A 14,913-nucleotide genomic window follows, 5' to 3' on the forward strand; every position below is an offset into this window, starting at 1 on the left:
TAAGAGTTTAAACACCTTCAAATCTAGTTGACCCAGGGCTGGCGAAAAGGGAAGGAAGGTGCAGTCCATCCCAGTTTCTTCTCAAAATAAACCTCTACAACTCCCTACTCCCTAGAGCAAGTTAATTTTCATGCCCACGCAGGTCCTCAAAAACACGGCCCACTTCATCGCTTTTTATAAACTTACTGGACACCCACTACACGCCAAACTCTCCTGCGTTGCTCGGGTACTTTTTGACAAAGGGGTGCCCATTCGTCAGATCACCACTCCCTCCAAGCAGCCTCTCCCCCCACCCTTGAGGGCAGAACCCTCCGCCAGGGCCGGAGACCTGGCGGAGACTTGGGACTCCCCGCCGACTATGCTGCTGCGCCGGCGCCTGCGCAGAGCGACCCTCTCGTCACTGGGGCAGGAGGCGGGGGCAGTGGAGAGAAAGGAAAGCTGCGGGGGAGAAGGGCCAAACCCTGAAATTACCCGGATGTGGTCTCCGCTCGCGCATGCTCAGTGTCTTCTCGACAAGTTGGCAGCAACAACACGGCCGTGGACGTCGTCTCCGCTGCGGTAACGGAGCGGCTCGGGTGGCGGAGCCCGCGTTCGCTCCGGCCTGCTCTCCTCGGGAGGCCCTTCCCGCCCTCCCCTCGGCTCCGCGGCCGCCCAGGGGGCGGTGCGGGTGAGGGGAGCCGGCCGCCCAGCGAGAGAGGCCTCTTGCCGCGGGGCGGCGCGGGAGCTCGAGGCGGCCCGGCCCGCGCGGGCAGCGGCGCGGCGCCGAGGAGGGGCGGCCTGGCGCGGACGCCCCGGGGCGGGGGCCGAGGAGCGCTCCGGGCCGCCGGGGGAGCGACGGGCCTGGAGCTCCCGCTCACGAGCTGCGGAGGGAGAAGGGACGCCCCTCGCCGTCGCTGGAGCCCAGGTAACGCGCCATGTCCCCTCCCCTTCGCCCGGCCCGGCCCGGCCCGCGCACCCCGCCCGCGGCTTCCCCGCCCCGGGGCGGGCTCCCGGCGGTGGCGGCGGGGAGCGCGCGGGAGGCCAGCGGGCCCAGCGCGGTCGCCTGACGGGCCCGCCGAGCCGGCTGCCCCTGAGCAGGTCGGCCAGAGCCGGGTGCCTAGCGTGCCTGGGGCTCCGGAGCGGGTCCTCCGGCCCCGAACTCCGCTCTCAGTTGTCGCAGAATCTAGTTAAACTCGGACAGGGACTCCAGCGGCGGCCGCCTCTCCTCTTTGTTGTTCTTGGAGTAATACTGTCCCTCCCAGTCGAGCGTATCAGGTCGGCTGGAGTGAGTGTATTGCCTTAGGTCTAAATGAAAGTTGTAAATGGTGTGTCCTAATTTCTTTTCTTGGGCAAAATTTTGTTTTCTCTTTGTCTCATATTTTCTCTTCCTGGTTGTGTTATTCCAGTTTATATTTCTGCTTTTGATTTGTTTACTTACTTTTTGAGTATTGTGGGTGATAGCGGTGTGGAGGAAACATTCTTAGCACCTTACACCCGCCTTCCCCCCGCAAGCCTAATAAAAAACTAAAAGCTATAGTTTATGTTATTGCTAGGACTACAGTTACTGAGCATCAAATTGGTGTAGGATGTGTAGGGCGGTGGCTCCATCACATACCCCAAACTACTATTACGATTTCTTAAACTAGATTTAAAAATTTTTTTCAAAGAAATGGATGTAGTTAACTAGATTGTGGTTTTTTTGGGGGGGGTATAGAGGAGTTTAAAAAAACTATTGAAAAATGATAGTTATTTCCTTCCCCAAATCCCAGTAAGATTAAATATATACTTATTCCTAAGTAGTTTATTTTTAATTTTGTTTCTTAATGCCTTCAGTTTCTGCACCATAGTTCAAGGTGAAACTGCCAGTTATTTAGGAATAATAAATATAAGATAATGGAGAGTAATTTTATTTATCCTGAATCGACTTTCTAAAAGCATGTAGTCTTGGCTAATTTTTTAACAACCTTTGACTTTTTTAAGAATGAGCATCCTTTTAGTCTCAGGAGCCGTTTGATTATTTGGGTGTTTAAAAAGGAGGTTCAGTATTTTTTTTCTGAAACTAGTCCTACTAGAAAATACAGAAATGCACAATTTTACAGAGTAATTAGATTTAGAGCATTGTATTTAAATAATTTTTATTGCACTTTTCATAAATTATCTTTGCCGTGTTGTACTTAGACTAAATTTATTTCATCTGAAATGCATGAGGTTTTCTAGTGTGTAACTATTCTTTTTCTGCTTAAGAGTTATTTTCTCTTTTGCAAAGTTCTGACATGGTTAGTACATGAGATTTCAATTTGCAAATGACTGATGTAGTTAACATCTTAAAATATGATTTTAAAATTAATGTTTCTTCCACAATGTCATGATTTTGTTTTCTTAAATGGTTTTGTTTACAGAATGTAATACAGGTAGGCCAAACATTTAAGATTTAGTTCTAAGGGCGGTGATGAATTATGTAGGTGTTAGTTGTTGGAATTAAAACTTTCTAGAGAAAATTGATAGAACATTTTGTGAGTCTGTTGATAGAAGTGGCTTTTTCTTTGCTTTCCAGGTTTTAGGGTGAGGTTACTTTGAAGAAGTATTGCATCTTAATTTTTTATTTCTGAAGTGGGAATGCCTAAGTAGAAACTTCTGCGTTTGGCTAAATTCCTCCGTATATATCTTGAGCTTAGAAAAACTGCAAATTGGTTTCAGATTTAATGAAAACTTGTGCTGGGAAAGTCACTTTGAAATTCTTCGGAATAAGTTTTGTATGAATCATTGACCTTTTCCATTGGCTTTGCTGCTTGAAGCAATTCTGCTTTTACTAGGAAGCAGCAAATCTTATTTCTAAAAACCTATGCTTCACTTCAAAAAAACAAACAAAAAACAAACAAAAAAACCCCACCAAACAAACCTATGCCTCACTTTCTTAAGCTACATTTTAATTGAGCTGTTTCACCATTTGTGTGTGAATTCATTTTTCTGAATTCCCCTTCAGATTCTTCCCCCCCGCCCCCGCAGCAAAGAGCAAGTACTAAACTAATTTATGCTGCTGGTCACACTCCAGCTCTCTGGCTTGGAGCTGTTTTTTCTGATTGAGCCAGTGTTATAGTAACATCATTAGACACTATTCTAATTGAGCTGTGAATTGCTGAGGCCTCCGCTAGGGCACTTAACCCTACAGGATCTGCTTCATTCTTTATATTTAAAATGCGTGTTTAAGCTTGTCTAAAATTTGCCTGTTTTCTTATGTTTAAACTTTACTTATTTCAGTTGTTTTGTTCCCCCCAGCTTGTGCCTAATTTTTTTTTCATTTTTTATTCAGTGATTTTAGAGTGAATGGTTTTTTAAACATCATGTTAGCCATTTCAGTGCTCATTGTACATATTTGGATTTCCTTTTTTCCCCTAGAAGATTGTGTAGTTAGAAACTTTTGTTTTGCTTAAGAGATGATTAAAGGTGACTCTGAGGTGACAGTCATGTATAAAACTAACCCAACTAAAGTGGTTGTGATTGATTTCATTTTTTTCTTTTTTTTTCTTTTTTTAGGCAAGAAACAGATTTATTAGGCTAGGACGCTTGTGAGACATGCAAGCGGGCAGGCAAGGAAGCTCTGCCTTATTTCATTATTTTCTACACTAAAGCTAAAAGAGTTAGATTAGCATAACATAGAATTTAATACCATTTGTTAAATTATCAAATTTTGAGGGTTTTTCTCTGTAGTTGATGAAGATTCACTTGTGTTAAAGAGAAATTCAAACATGTTTAGATAGTATTCATTTGTACAACTTTTAGTATGATACTTTTTGCATAATAATATGCCAAAAAATGCTTAATAATGACTAAGATTTAGAAATTTTGGATTTTTTTATCATTCTAAAATGTGTAATTTTGGTGATAGGGAATGCGGCTAAATTCCAGTTTCTCAGGAACAAGATATTTTAGGTTGTGTCACCTTGACACTATTACGTGGTGTAACTGGCATCCAGGAAAAATTTTTTTAGCCATGAGAGTGGATAAAAACTAGGGATAAAAACTTACATATATAAAACTAAGATGATAGGTCCTCAGAATTTTATAAAGTCAGCTTATTTACTACTACAAATTATATCATAGGTCAGATAGATAGCTAATACATCCTGTAAAGAGTGTACTTTTACATCTTAATTGAAAAATGGTGATAATTGTAAATACCTTTAAGCTTAAGGAATATATATTTAATTTATATTTTAAATGAGAATTGTTTCAGTTTGAAAAACTTGTAACTGTGTGGTGTTTCATTGCTTTTTTACTCCCAAAGTTTAGGACAGTGGTCCTCAACCTCCTCTACACTTTGAAATCTCTCGGAGAGCTTTACAAAATACTGATGGCTGGATGCCAGCTTCAGAAACTGTGGTTCAGTGCAGATCAGTGTTCTGAAGTGGTTGAGCTTTTTCTTTTTCTTTTCTTTTTTCTTTTTCTTTTTTTTTAAGGGCCGCACCTGTGGCATATGGATGGAAGTTCCAGTTCTACCCCTGGCCTGGGAACCTCCATATTCCACCAGATCTGAGCCTCGTCTTTGACCTGCACCATAGGTCGAGGCAACACTGGATCCTTAACCCACTGAGTGAGGCCAGGGATCAAACCCACAACCTCATGGTTCCTAGTCAGATTTGTTTCTGCTGCGCCATGACGGGAACTCCAAGATATGATTTCTGTATCTTAATGTAAATGAATGTATGTAATTCAGGTCTTTTTCAAGTCAAAATCATTTCAAAATGTAAGGCTGAATTAAGGTTATTAGTGGTTTGACTAATGAATTCTAAAACATTTGTTGTTAGTAGATGGGCAGTCATTGTAGTAATTGAATCATCTGGTAAAAGGATGACTGGAAGTAGTGCTTAATAGGGTGAGATAAACCAGGAATTATTGAACATAACATGGTAGATGTGTCTGTGTCATAGATATCTCCTACAAAAACTAATTGAAGAAAGAATTTTCCGTATATAGATGTTGAAATTAAGTGGCTAACTAATAGTAAGAAAAATGACATAACTTCTGTGTAATTAGTCTTTTTGGTTAGTTTCGTTTATCTGTGACATTACAGTTCGTTTCAGTGTCTTTTTGGTCATTTGTCAAGTGAAGTGTGTAGGCTAGCATGGACTATATCAATGTTTTATAAAATAGTACCTCAGACTCCTAGAGTGCTTTAAAAGGTAGGGCCCCACTCAATGTATATTTAGTAGGCCTGGGCTAACCTGCAGGGGAAATTCTGATACAGCTCCTTTTGAAAGAATAAGCTAGGTAACTTGATGATCTCTTTTGTTTAGAATATTTTATGAGGAGGAGTTCCTGTCGTGAGTCAGTGGTTGACGAACCCCACAAGTATTGATGGGGACGCGGGTTTGATCCCTGGCCTCCATCAGTGGGTTGAGGATCTGGCATTGCCATGAGCTATGGTGTAGGTAGTAGACTTGGCTCTGATCCTGCATTGCCTGTTGTGGTGTAGGCCAGCAGCTGCAGTTCCAGTTCCACCCCTGGCCTGGGAATCTCCATATGCCACGGGTGTGGCCCTAAAAAGCAAAAAAAAAAAAAAAAAAGAATATTTTATGAAGTGTACTTTTCTGTCATTAGCTATTAAAATTCATCCTACTTTACAAAATTTTAAAACAGTGTTTTCCAAAGTGTGGTCCACAGACTCCGGGGGGGGCCCATGACCATTATCTTCTAGGGATTCATGAAATCAGAATTATTCTCATAATAAAGCAGTTGTTACATGCTTTTTTACTGTGTTGACATTTGCACTGATGGCGAGGAAGCAGTGGTGGGTAAACCTCTGGCACCTTAGCATGAATCAAGGCAGTGGCAGCAAACTGTATTAATTTTTATTGTGTTCTTCAGAGCCACACACGTTAAGCATTTGAAAAAAATGCCAGTTTCATTTAAGAATATTCTTGGTGAAGCAGTAAGAAGTTTTAGTTTTAAAATCTCTACTCTGGAGTGCATTCTTTTCCATATTCAGTGTGATTAAATGCAAGTGTGTAAAGTATGCATGTTAGTATACAGTGTTCGTCTGTAGCAAAAGCACTTGTATGATTGGTTTGCAAACTAAACTAGCTGCTTTTTTAACGAAACACTGCTTTTATTTTCACTTAAAAGAATGACTGATATGGAGTTCCTTGGTGCCTTAGGTTAAGGATCAGTTGTTATCACTGCTGTGGTGTAAGTTTGATCCCTCGCCTGGGAACCTCCATATGTTACCTGAGCAGCCAAAAAAAAAAAAAAAGAGTGATTGATAAACCATAGTTATATAGACTTAGATATTTGGCAGACATTTCTTTAAAATGAGTACAGTAAGCCTGCCACTCAAGGAAAGTATCTATTTGCTGCCAATGATAAAATCTGATCTTCAAGTGAAAATTACATTTTTGGAAAATTTGTATCTGCCTCTATGGGGCTAGCTTCCCAATATTTAACAGATTTTTCTGATGAGATTGGTGATGATGTTTAGGAATTGTGATTTTTAAAAATATATGTATTGTAAAACAAAGTGTGTCAACATTTGGAAGGTCTGTGTAACTCACTAACTGATATTTTTCCAACTGACCAGTTCATGATGTTACAAAATCATGCATGGGTAATCGATCCATTCAAAGCACAATATAGACCAGTGGATTTTCATATAACAGCGCCAAGAAGTTCATTGATATAGTTTCAGATTCCACATTGCAACTAATCTTTTGGAATTGCCATTTGTGTTTTGCTTTGGTGTTGAATAAAAGATGAATATCCATATTATCTAAAAAGGCCATTGAAATAGTCCTGTCTTTTCCAATTATCTTTGTAAGGCACATTTTCTTCATATACTTAAACATCACATCACAATAGATTGAATGCAGAAGCAGATATGAGAATCCATCTGTCTTCTTTTAAGCTGGATGTTAAAGAAATTTGTAAAAATGGGGAATTCCTGTTGTGACACAGCAGAAATGAATCCGACTAGGAACCATGAGGTTTTGGGTTCAATCCCTGGCCTCACTCAGTGGGTTAAGGATCTGGCGTTGCCAGGAGCTGTGGTGTAGGTCACAGATGTGTCTCGGATCCTGCGTTGCTGCTGCTTTGGCTGTGGCTGTAGGCCAGCAGTTGTAGCTCCGACGAGACCTCTAGCCTGGATGTGCTGCAGGTGCGGCCCTAAAAAGCAAAAAAAAAAAAAAAAAAAAGTAAAGAAATTTGTAAAAATGGAAAACAATGTCATGCTGATTACTGATTCTGTTTGTTTTAGAAAATAGTATTTTTCGTAACACAGTTAATTAACATATAATGGGTTTATTATTTTAGATTAATAGAATAAACATTTATTTTAATTTGTGTGATGGTGTTAATAGATGTAACTCACATAAACACGGCCTATTTGAAATTCTCAATAATTAATGTAAGTGGACCAGAGACTAGAGAATATGACAATTACTATTTAAAAATAACTTATCTATATTATTGATAAGATTATTGATTGGTTCCATTGTTTGTGAGTTTGTATTATATTGCTGCTGTTTCTGAGGGTGTTATTAACTCAGTTTTTGTTCAGTTAGTATATACTAGGAAACATGTAGCAGTTAAGTAAAAAGGGAATTAATTCCTTGGTTTGGTCTGCAATCAGAACTGGCCTTAGATTGCTGGATTCAGGTCATAACTAGCCAGTATCATCAGGATTATTTCTCTTAGCTTCGCTTTCCTTTCTGTGAGTTTTAGTATCAGGTCGGCTCCAGGCTGACTATTCCCAGCTTCAAGTTCAAGCCCAGCAAAGAGTTTTTAAAAATTTTTTTTCTGTAGTTCCAGCAGAAGTCCTGGAGCTGTGTCACTAGCCTGACTTGGGTCCTCTCCCATCTTTGAAACGGCTAACGTGGGTAGGAGGTGGCTTTGGTTAGTCAGGAGTAGGATTGTCCCATCTGCCCAGACGGGGAGAGTCCCCTTGGAAAATTAGAAGGGGAAATACAGGTTGGCAGACAAAAACAGATGTCAACTAGAGGACTTAATGATTCACCTTTTAACAGACTCTCATTTATTCAGAAAAATGTTAATTTCAAAATAAGATTATTTAAGGTGAAACCGGTATACTAATGTGACATTTAAGTCTAAGCCCCATGAGTAAACAAGAAGTGTATTTCTAAATTTTGTTCCTTGTAGTTCATCTTAAAGTTATCACAAAGATGTTCTTTTTGTTGCTTTGATTGTACTCTTCCCATCTCAGATCTTTATAATCATTAATACCTGTGTATATAGTCCTTCGTGCTCTTGGAGGTTCTTCTCCAGATGCCCTCATTTTAACAAACTTCAATTCTCAGATGTTCCTCTGTTTAGAATCTAGGCTGTAACTTGTGCTCTGGGCAGTTGAACTAAGCCCTCACACCCCCCCTTCCCCCGCCTCCACCTCCCCTGCCGTAAGCCTTACTATGCTTAGAATTTCTTCCTAGTGATACTTCCCCAGGTCAGGCTTTTTTTTTTTTTTTTTTTCCATACGCACTTTCTCGAATATTCCCATATTTGATCAATAACTAAAATTATCTGTAGCTTCTAGAAAATATACCTGTTTGTTTCACATACATAATATAGTCAATAATCCAGAAGTAAACAGACAGCTAAGAAAAAAAAGTCAACATTCATTAACTAAAGTTTATGAATTTCCATGAGAGCCTCTCAGACCAGCACTCAGCCTTTTTAATTTCAGAGAGTACTTTAATTATCTTGGTTTACCTGGCTTTGTAATCCGTGGATTTGCCTTACTCCTATGATCAACATCAAGTGTCAGCTTGGGTTTAACAGCAAGCCTAGAGACAAAGCACAAAATAAGTAGACACAAGAACAAACCTCTGTCCCTTCTGCTGACTTCCTGTCCTATTACCCCATCACTATGTGATGGTTTATTCTATTGTGGTGATCTGTAATATCTCTATGTTAGAGACTTTCAAGTAGGCTTAACTTCTGTAATGAGCTCTTTTCAAACTCAGCTTATTTACAGCTGAATTTGTTATCTACCCTCTTTTTGAAATCTTTTTTCTTCATTCAGTTGACTTATCTAGTCAAAACTATCTTTTGACTGTCTTTTCACCCCTTATACTTAGTTGACTAAAAAAGTCTAGTCTGTTCTACCTAGAAACATGTTACTGTTTCCCCCTTTTCTTTCCATTGCCTGTGTCCCTAATCTAGGCCCTGTCACTCTTCTGATCACTGTCTCCTAAGTAGTTTTCTGTTCCCCTTTGCAAGGCTATTCTCAGTATTCTTACCATAGTTTTCTTTCTAATGCATACCTAATGCTGTTATTCCTCTCTTTCTTTCCTACCATAAACCTACTCTAGACAAAACATCTGCATTCTTGTCCCTCTGCTTTTTCCTATGATTTTCCTTCAGCCTGGCAAATTCTTACTCACATGTGGTAGTTATTAGTACTATTCCACCAGTATCCTGATGGCTCTCTTCTGGCACATGGTAATAGTGTACTTCTCTGTCTCTCTTCCCGATCTTGAAATTAGGCATGGTGCTGGGTTTTTCAGCTTTGGCACCATTGATATTTTGGACTGGATAAATTTTTGTTGAGGGAGGCTGTTCTGTGCATTGCAGGATGTTTAAGCAGCAGCTCTGGCCTTTACCTACTAGACAGCTTCCATCTCCCCATTCCAGTTGTGGCAATCCAGAATGTCTCTAGACATTGTCAGATGTTCCAGGAGGAAAGAGTTGTCCTAATTGAGAACTACTGGCATAGCTATATGACTTGGCCAATCCAATGTGAGCAGAAATGATAGCCTTTAAAAGACAGTACATGTATTATCCTGTCTTCTCTGCCGTTTAAGGACATATTTAGAGATGGAGCCTTTGTGGGCCTAATCCCTGAGAGATGATAATGAGCAGTGATAGACATTGCTGTTAGGGCATATATCTGTGGTTGACAAATAGTTTATGCAGAAAACAAACCATTGTTTTAAACTGGTGATATTTGAGGGGTTGGTTGTCACTGTGACATAAACTAACCTAGCCTGACTGATATATCACGCTAAGACTTACCATGCTTTCTTATTTCCAAACCATTTTAATACCTACATCTTTTAGGCATCTATTACTTTGTGTAATGATATGTTTGAACTTTCTAGATCAGTGGTTGTCAGTGGGGTAAGAGATGTTGTGGAAGTTAGTGGGAGGAGCTTTGGTAGGTTGGGGCCAGGGAAACCATCCTGCAGTATGAAAGACTGTGAAGGATTTTCTGCATCCCACAACACTTTTTTTTTTTTTTTTGTCTTTTTGCTATTTCTTGGGCCGCTCCCGCGGCATATGGAGGTTCCCAGGCTAGGGGTCGAATCGGAGCTGTAGCCACCGGCCTACGCCAGAGCCACAGCAACGCGGGATCTGAGCCGCATCTGCAACCTACACCACAGCTCACGGCAACGCCGGATCGTTAACCCACTGAGCAAGGGCAGGGATCGAACCCGCAACCTCATGGTTCCTAGTCGGATTCATTAACCACTGCGCCACGACGGGAACTCCTTTTTTTTAAAAATTATAGTTGATTTACAATGTTGTGCCAGTTTCTGCTATATCATAACGCTTTTCAGATGCCCCCAAAAAGCCTTGTAGGAGGAAAGCATATAATTAGCCTATAACATAACTCTATCTTAATGTATGCTCAATTTGAGGAAATTAATTTTCTCCTAATACAGTTTCCTATTTGAAGTTGTTGAATTTGGAACTTAATCAAGAGTTAACCATTTTGGAAAATTCATGCCACCAGCTGCAGTGCCACTGTGCCAAAACAGCACACCTGACTTGGAAGGTCTGAATTTGTAGCTATCGTACTATGGTGATTCAACATATTAGTGCAAGCAGCTAGCTTCTTTTTTTCCTTTTCTATTTAGGGCCACACCTGTGGCATATAGAAAAAGTTCTGGGGGTAGGGGTCCAATTGGAGCTGCAACTGCTGGCCTACGTCACAGTCATGGCAATGCGGGATCCAAGCCCCATTTGCGACCTATACCACAGCTTGCAGCACCTCCAGATCCTAAACTCACTGCATGGGGCCAGGGATCAAACGTTATGTATATCCACACCCTCATGGATACTAGTCAGATTTGTTTCCACTGAGCCACAATGGGTTCTTAGTCGGGTTCCATTAGTCCCACTAGTTGAGTTCTCAACCCACTGGACCACAACAGGAACTCCCTCTAGCTTCTGTATTATACTTTCCTATTTTGTTGATATCCCTGAGGATTTTTATTGAAATGCATGCTTTATTATATATTAATATTTTTCTCCTGTATACTTAGAGCATTGTTAAATTTTAAAATTATATGTAAGTTAGAACTTTAAGGATAGCTAATGGGGTGACATAAATTTTTTGTTACAAAAAATGGGATGTTCATGGTAGAGTTGAGAACTGCTTTCTGATTTTGTGCTCTTTCTGTATCTGTAGTGCTTTGCTAATAGCAGGTGCAGTATTTGTAGGATTGATCGATTATGGTTCCCAGATTGCTTTTATGTATACTGTTGCATTTGATTACCATAGCCAATCTATAAACTTGGCAAGGCGGATATTGTTCCCATTTTATATATGAAAGAATTGAAAGGGATGTTAACTTGCCCAGTCATGCTGCTAGAGCTTTGATTAAATAATTTTGCTTATACCAGTCAAGTGCTCTTGTCTACTATTATTCCATACCACTCTTTAAAAATTATAATCTAAAGTTACTCAGTATAGAAAAACACCTATATACCCTGGTTGGTATTATTTTTTTTATGCAAGGAACTTTTAAATTGTGGTTCAGTTACTTGTCATAGGAATACAACCAAGACAAAAATGTGAGAAAGCTGTGTTTAAGAAAGCAAGGACACTTCCACTAGTTTTCAAAGAAATGTACAGTTAAAACAGTTTCTGAGATACTGTTGGGGCCAAAAATAAGATTTAGAGATGTGAACATCTGGCAGTGAGATTATGATGACATAGTTAGACTCAAACACTTTAATCACATTATAAACTTATACAAATCTTTGGGAATGTAATATTAGAAAATGAGTTCAACAGCATAAGTATTTGCATTCTTCAAAATTCATTGCAGGAAAATGATCTGTAGTCAGTCTGCTAACATTTGCATGGTATTTGTCAGGAACTGTGCATGGTACTGGGAATTTCTTTTTTTTGTTTGTCTTTTTTGTCTTTTTTCTAGGGCCACTCCCGCGGCATATGGAGGTTCCAGTCTAGGGATCTAATCAGAGCTGTAGCCACCGGCCTACACAAGAGCCACAGCAACGCAGGATCCAAGCGGATCCAAGCCGCGTCTGCAACCTACACCACAGCTCATGGCAACGCCGGATCCTTAGCCCACTGAGCAAGGCCAGGAATCAAACCCGCAACCTCATGGTTCCCAGTCGGATTTGTTAACCACTGCGCCACGACAGGAACTCCTGGTTCTGGGAATTTCTAAGATGAGAAAGTATTGCTGTTTTCTTGAACTTCTCAATTTGTGGCAGCAGGGTGTGAAACCGTAATATAATGTGTTGGGTTATAATTGGAGTGTGTTTTTTGAGGGAGGGGTCAAGTAACGTAGTAGAGAACACACACTAAACACACCAGGGAAATAGTTCTCCTCAGGATTTTGGGGAGAGGAGACACTGTCTTAGGGGAAACTCTTGGGGAACAGGCACTGCCAAAAAAAAAAAAAAAAGTATTTTGAAGGATGGCTAGGACTTTACTAAGTGGACAAAAGTGGGACGGGATAACCTCAGCATGAATCTGAAAGCACATGTAGAAATGCATTGATTTGGAGTTCGCGTCGTGGTTCAGTAGAAACAAAGCTGACTAGTATCCATGACGATGTAGGTTCAATTCCTGGCCTCAATCAGTGGGTTAAGGATCCAGTGCGAGCTGTGGTATAGGTCGCAGATGCAGCTTGAATCTGGCATTGCCATGGCTGTGGTGTAGGCCAGCAGCTACAGCTCCAGTTCAACACCTAGCCTGGGAACCTCCATATGCCTGCTGTGAGTTTGGCCTAAAAAGACAAAAAAAGTAAAAGAAAAAAAAGAAACGCATTCATTTAACAATAAGGAGCACTTACATGTCCTAGAAATTGAACATGTAATGATGAAAAGGACTAGTTCCTGTCCCTGAGAGCTTTCAAAGTCTAGGAATTAAAATTTTCATGACATTGGTATTCTGAGATTTCATGGTGGTGATTCTCTTGGGCCGGCTTTGAGTTGAAGATGTGTTTTGTTTGGCATACACTGTGGTTTTTCTTGCTCCTTTTCCTCCCTTCACCATAAGTTGCGTATACTTACTTTTAACTACAAATGGGCATTGAAGATGTGGCAGCTCAAATTCCACTTCTGCCGGTGAGTGGCGGCTACTTACTTTTTTTTTTTCTCTTTATCTGCGGTGGTAGCATGCGGAAGTGCACCAGCCAGGGATCAAATCCATGCCACAGCAGCAGTTGAAGCTGCTGCAGTGACAATACCAGATCCTTAACTCACTGCGCCACGAGGGAATTCCACTGTTACTCACTTTAGATAGACATGCACTTGTACTCCTCAGTACTTTTCTTTACACCTGGCACATTTTATTCATTTGTATAATTTGCCCAAGTCCTGTATGCCTTTGTGTTGTGAGTCCTGGATGTGGTGTACTACTATTCCTACCCTCCCAAATTTTCATTGGCAAATTTTAATAGGAGAAAATGAAGAAAAATGCATAATGTGTTTCAGGAAAATCACCTTTTAAAACTATTAAGATAACCATGTTGGTATTCAGACAGTAGCTGCTAGCTGCTTTTTACTTAACATTATGTGCTAAGCGCTTCATGTAAGCTTTCTACTTTGAGCTCTGTATACACTCCTTTCAGTCCAGGTTTAAAAAGAGTTTAAGTAACTTAGTTTGTCCCACTACTTAGTTTAAGAACTGGGATTCTAATCCAGATCTCTAACTCCAAAATCACCAGACAGGTAATCTTTGGTTATCTGGAAAGTGTTTGTTTAGCATGTATTTACTGAATGTGGGCAAGTGGTTAAGTATTCAGAGGTGTAAGAAAAACTACTGCTTTTTCTCTCCCTGGGTTTTATAGTAGTTGAGACAGGCATTTATATAAAATTGGTGACAATTGAGGGGGATATGTGTTAAATACTGTGTGATATGAATTTAAATGTGGCCCCAAACTACAACACTGTTTGGTAGAATAGAAATTGGTAGAAATGATTAAGGTAAAGAATCATGTAACTTTGTGAGAGAATGTAGGGATAATCGAAGTGAGAGGTAAGTCAAAGATAATTTACCAGACTTACCAGTGCTGGGTAATTGAGTGGAGTTCAAGCTGTACAAGTAAAGGTCATCAGAAGAGGAACAGATTTTGGTAGAAACTGATAAGTTAGTTTTATTAATACGGTGATGAAGGTATCTTGTTAAAGATTCAAGTAAATGGTCAAAGAAGGTAAGAGCAAAGTAAGCATGGAATGCAACAAAATCAACAAACAATTGAAAAACAACCCCTCAAGGAGTTCCTATCTTGGCTCAGTGGTTAACGAACCAACTAGTATCCATGAGAACTCAGGTTCGATCCCTGGCCTTGCTCAGTGGGTTAAGGATCCAGCATTGCTGTGAGCTGTGGTGTAGATTGCAGACGCAGCTCGGATCCCACGTTGCTGTGGCTGTGGCTGTGGCTGGCAGCTACAGCTCCGATTGTCTGACCCCTAGCCTGGGAACCTCCATATCCTGTGGGTGCGGCCCTAAAAAGACAAAAACAAACAAAAAAAACAAACCCTCATAGGAAGTTCAGCCTCCACTCCTGCTTTATCTTATTTATTCTTAGGCTGATGGTCTTATTCTGTGTGGGTTAGGTAAGTTTGTGTTATCAGTGTTGAAAGAAGTTTTAATTAATGCTTATTTTTTAGAGTTTAATTTCTGTGGAAAATAATTTATCCTCTTATGAGTAAAATATTTTGAGG

At 40.4% G+C, this 14,913-nt stretch overlaps 1 protein-coding gene across 3 annotated transcripts in view; it reads left to right on the top strand.

Moving 5' to 3' along the window:
• Nucleotides 1–501: 501 nt before the first annotated feature.
• Nucleotides 502–14,913, top strand: part of SMAD4 (SMAD family member 4) — a 59,190-nt gene continuing 44,778 nt past the window's right edge. For 2 of the 3 annotated variants that reach the window (XR_007132842.1, XM_047765149.1), the window contains exon 1: nt 502–904. The gene's annotated coding sequence lies outside the window, so the exon portion shown is untranslated. The remainder of the gene's footprint in view (nt 905–14,913) is intronic. The other variant, XM_047765134.1, reaches the window with a different exon arrangement.

Source organism: Phacochoerus africanus, chromosome 2 (genome assembly GCF_016906955.1).
Source record: "Phacochoerus africanus isolate WHEZ1 chromosome 2, ROS_Pafr_v1, whole genome shotgun sequence".
Taxonomy (NCBI): domain Eukaryota; kingdom Metazoa; phylum Chordata; class Mammalia; order Artiodactyla; family Suidae; genus Phacochoerus; species Phacochoerus africanus.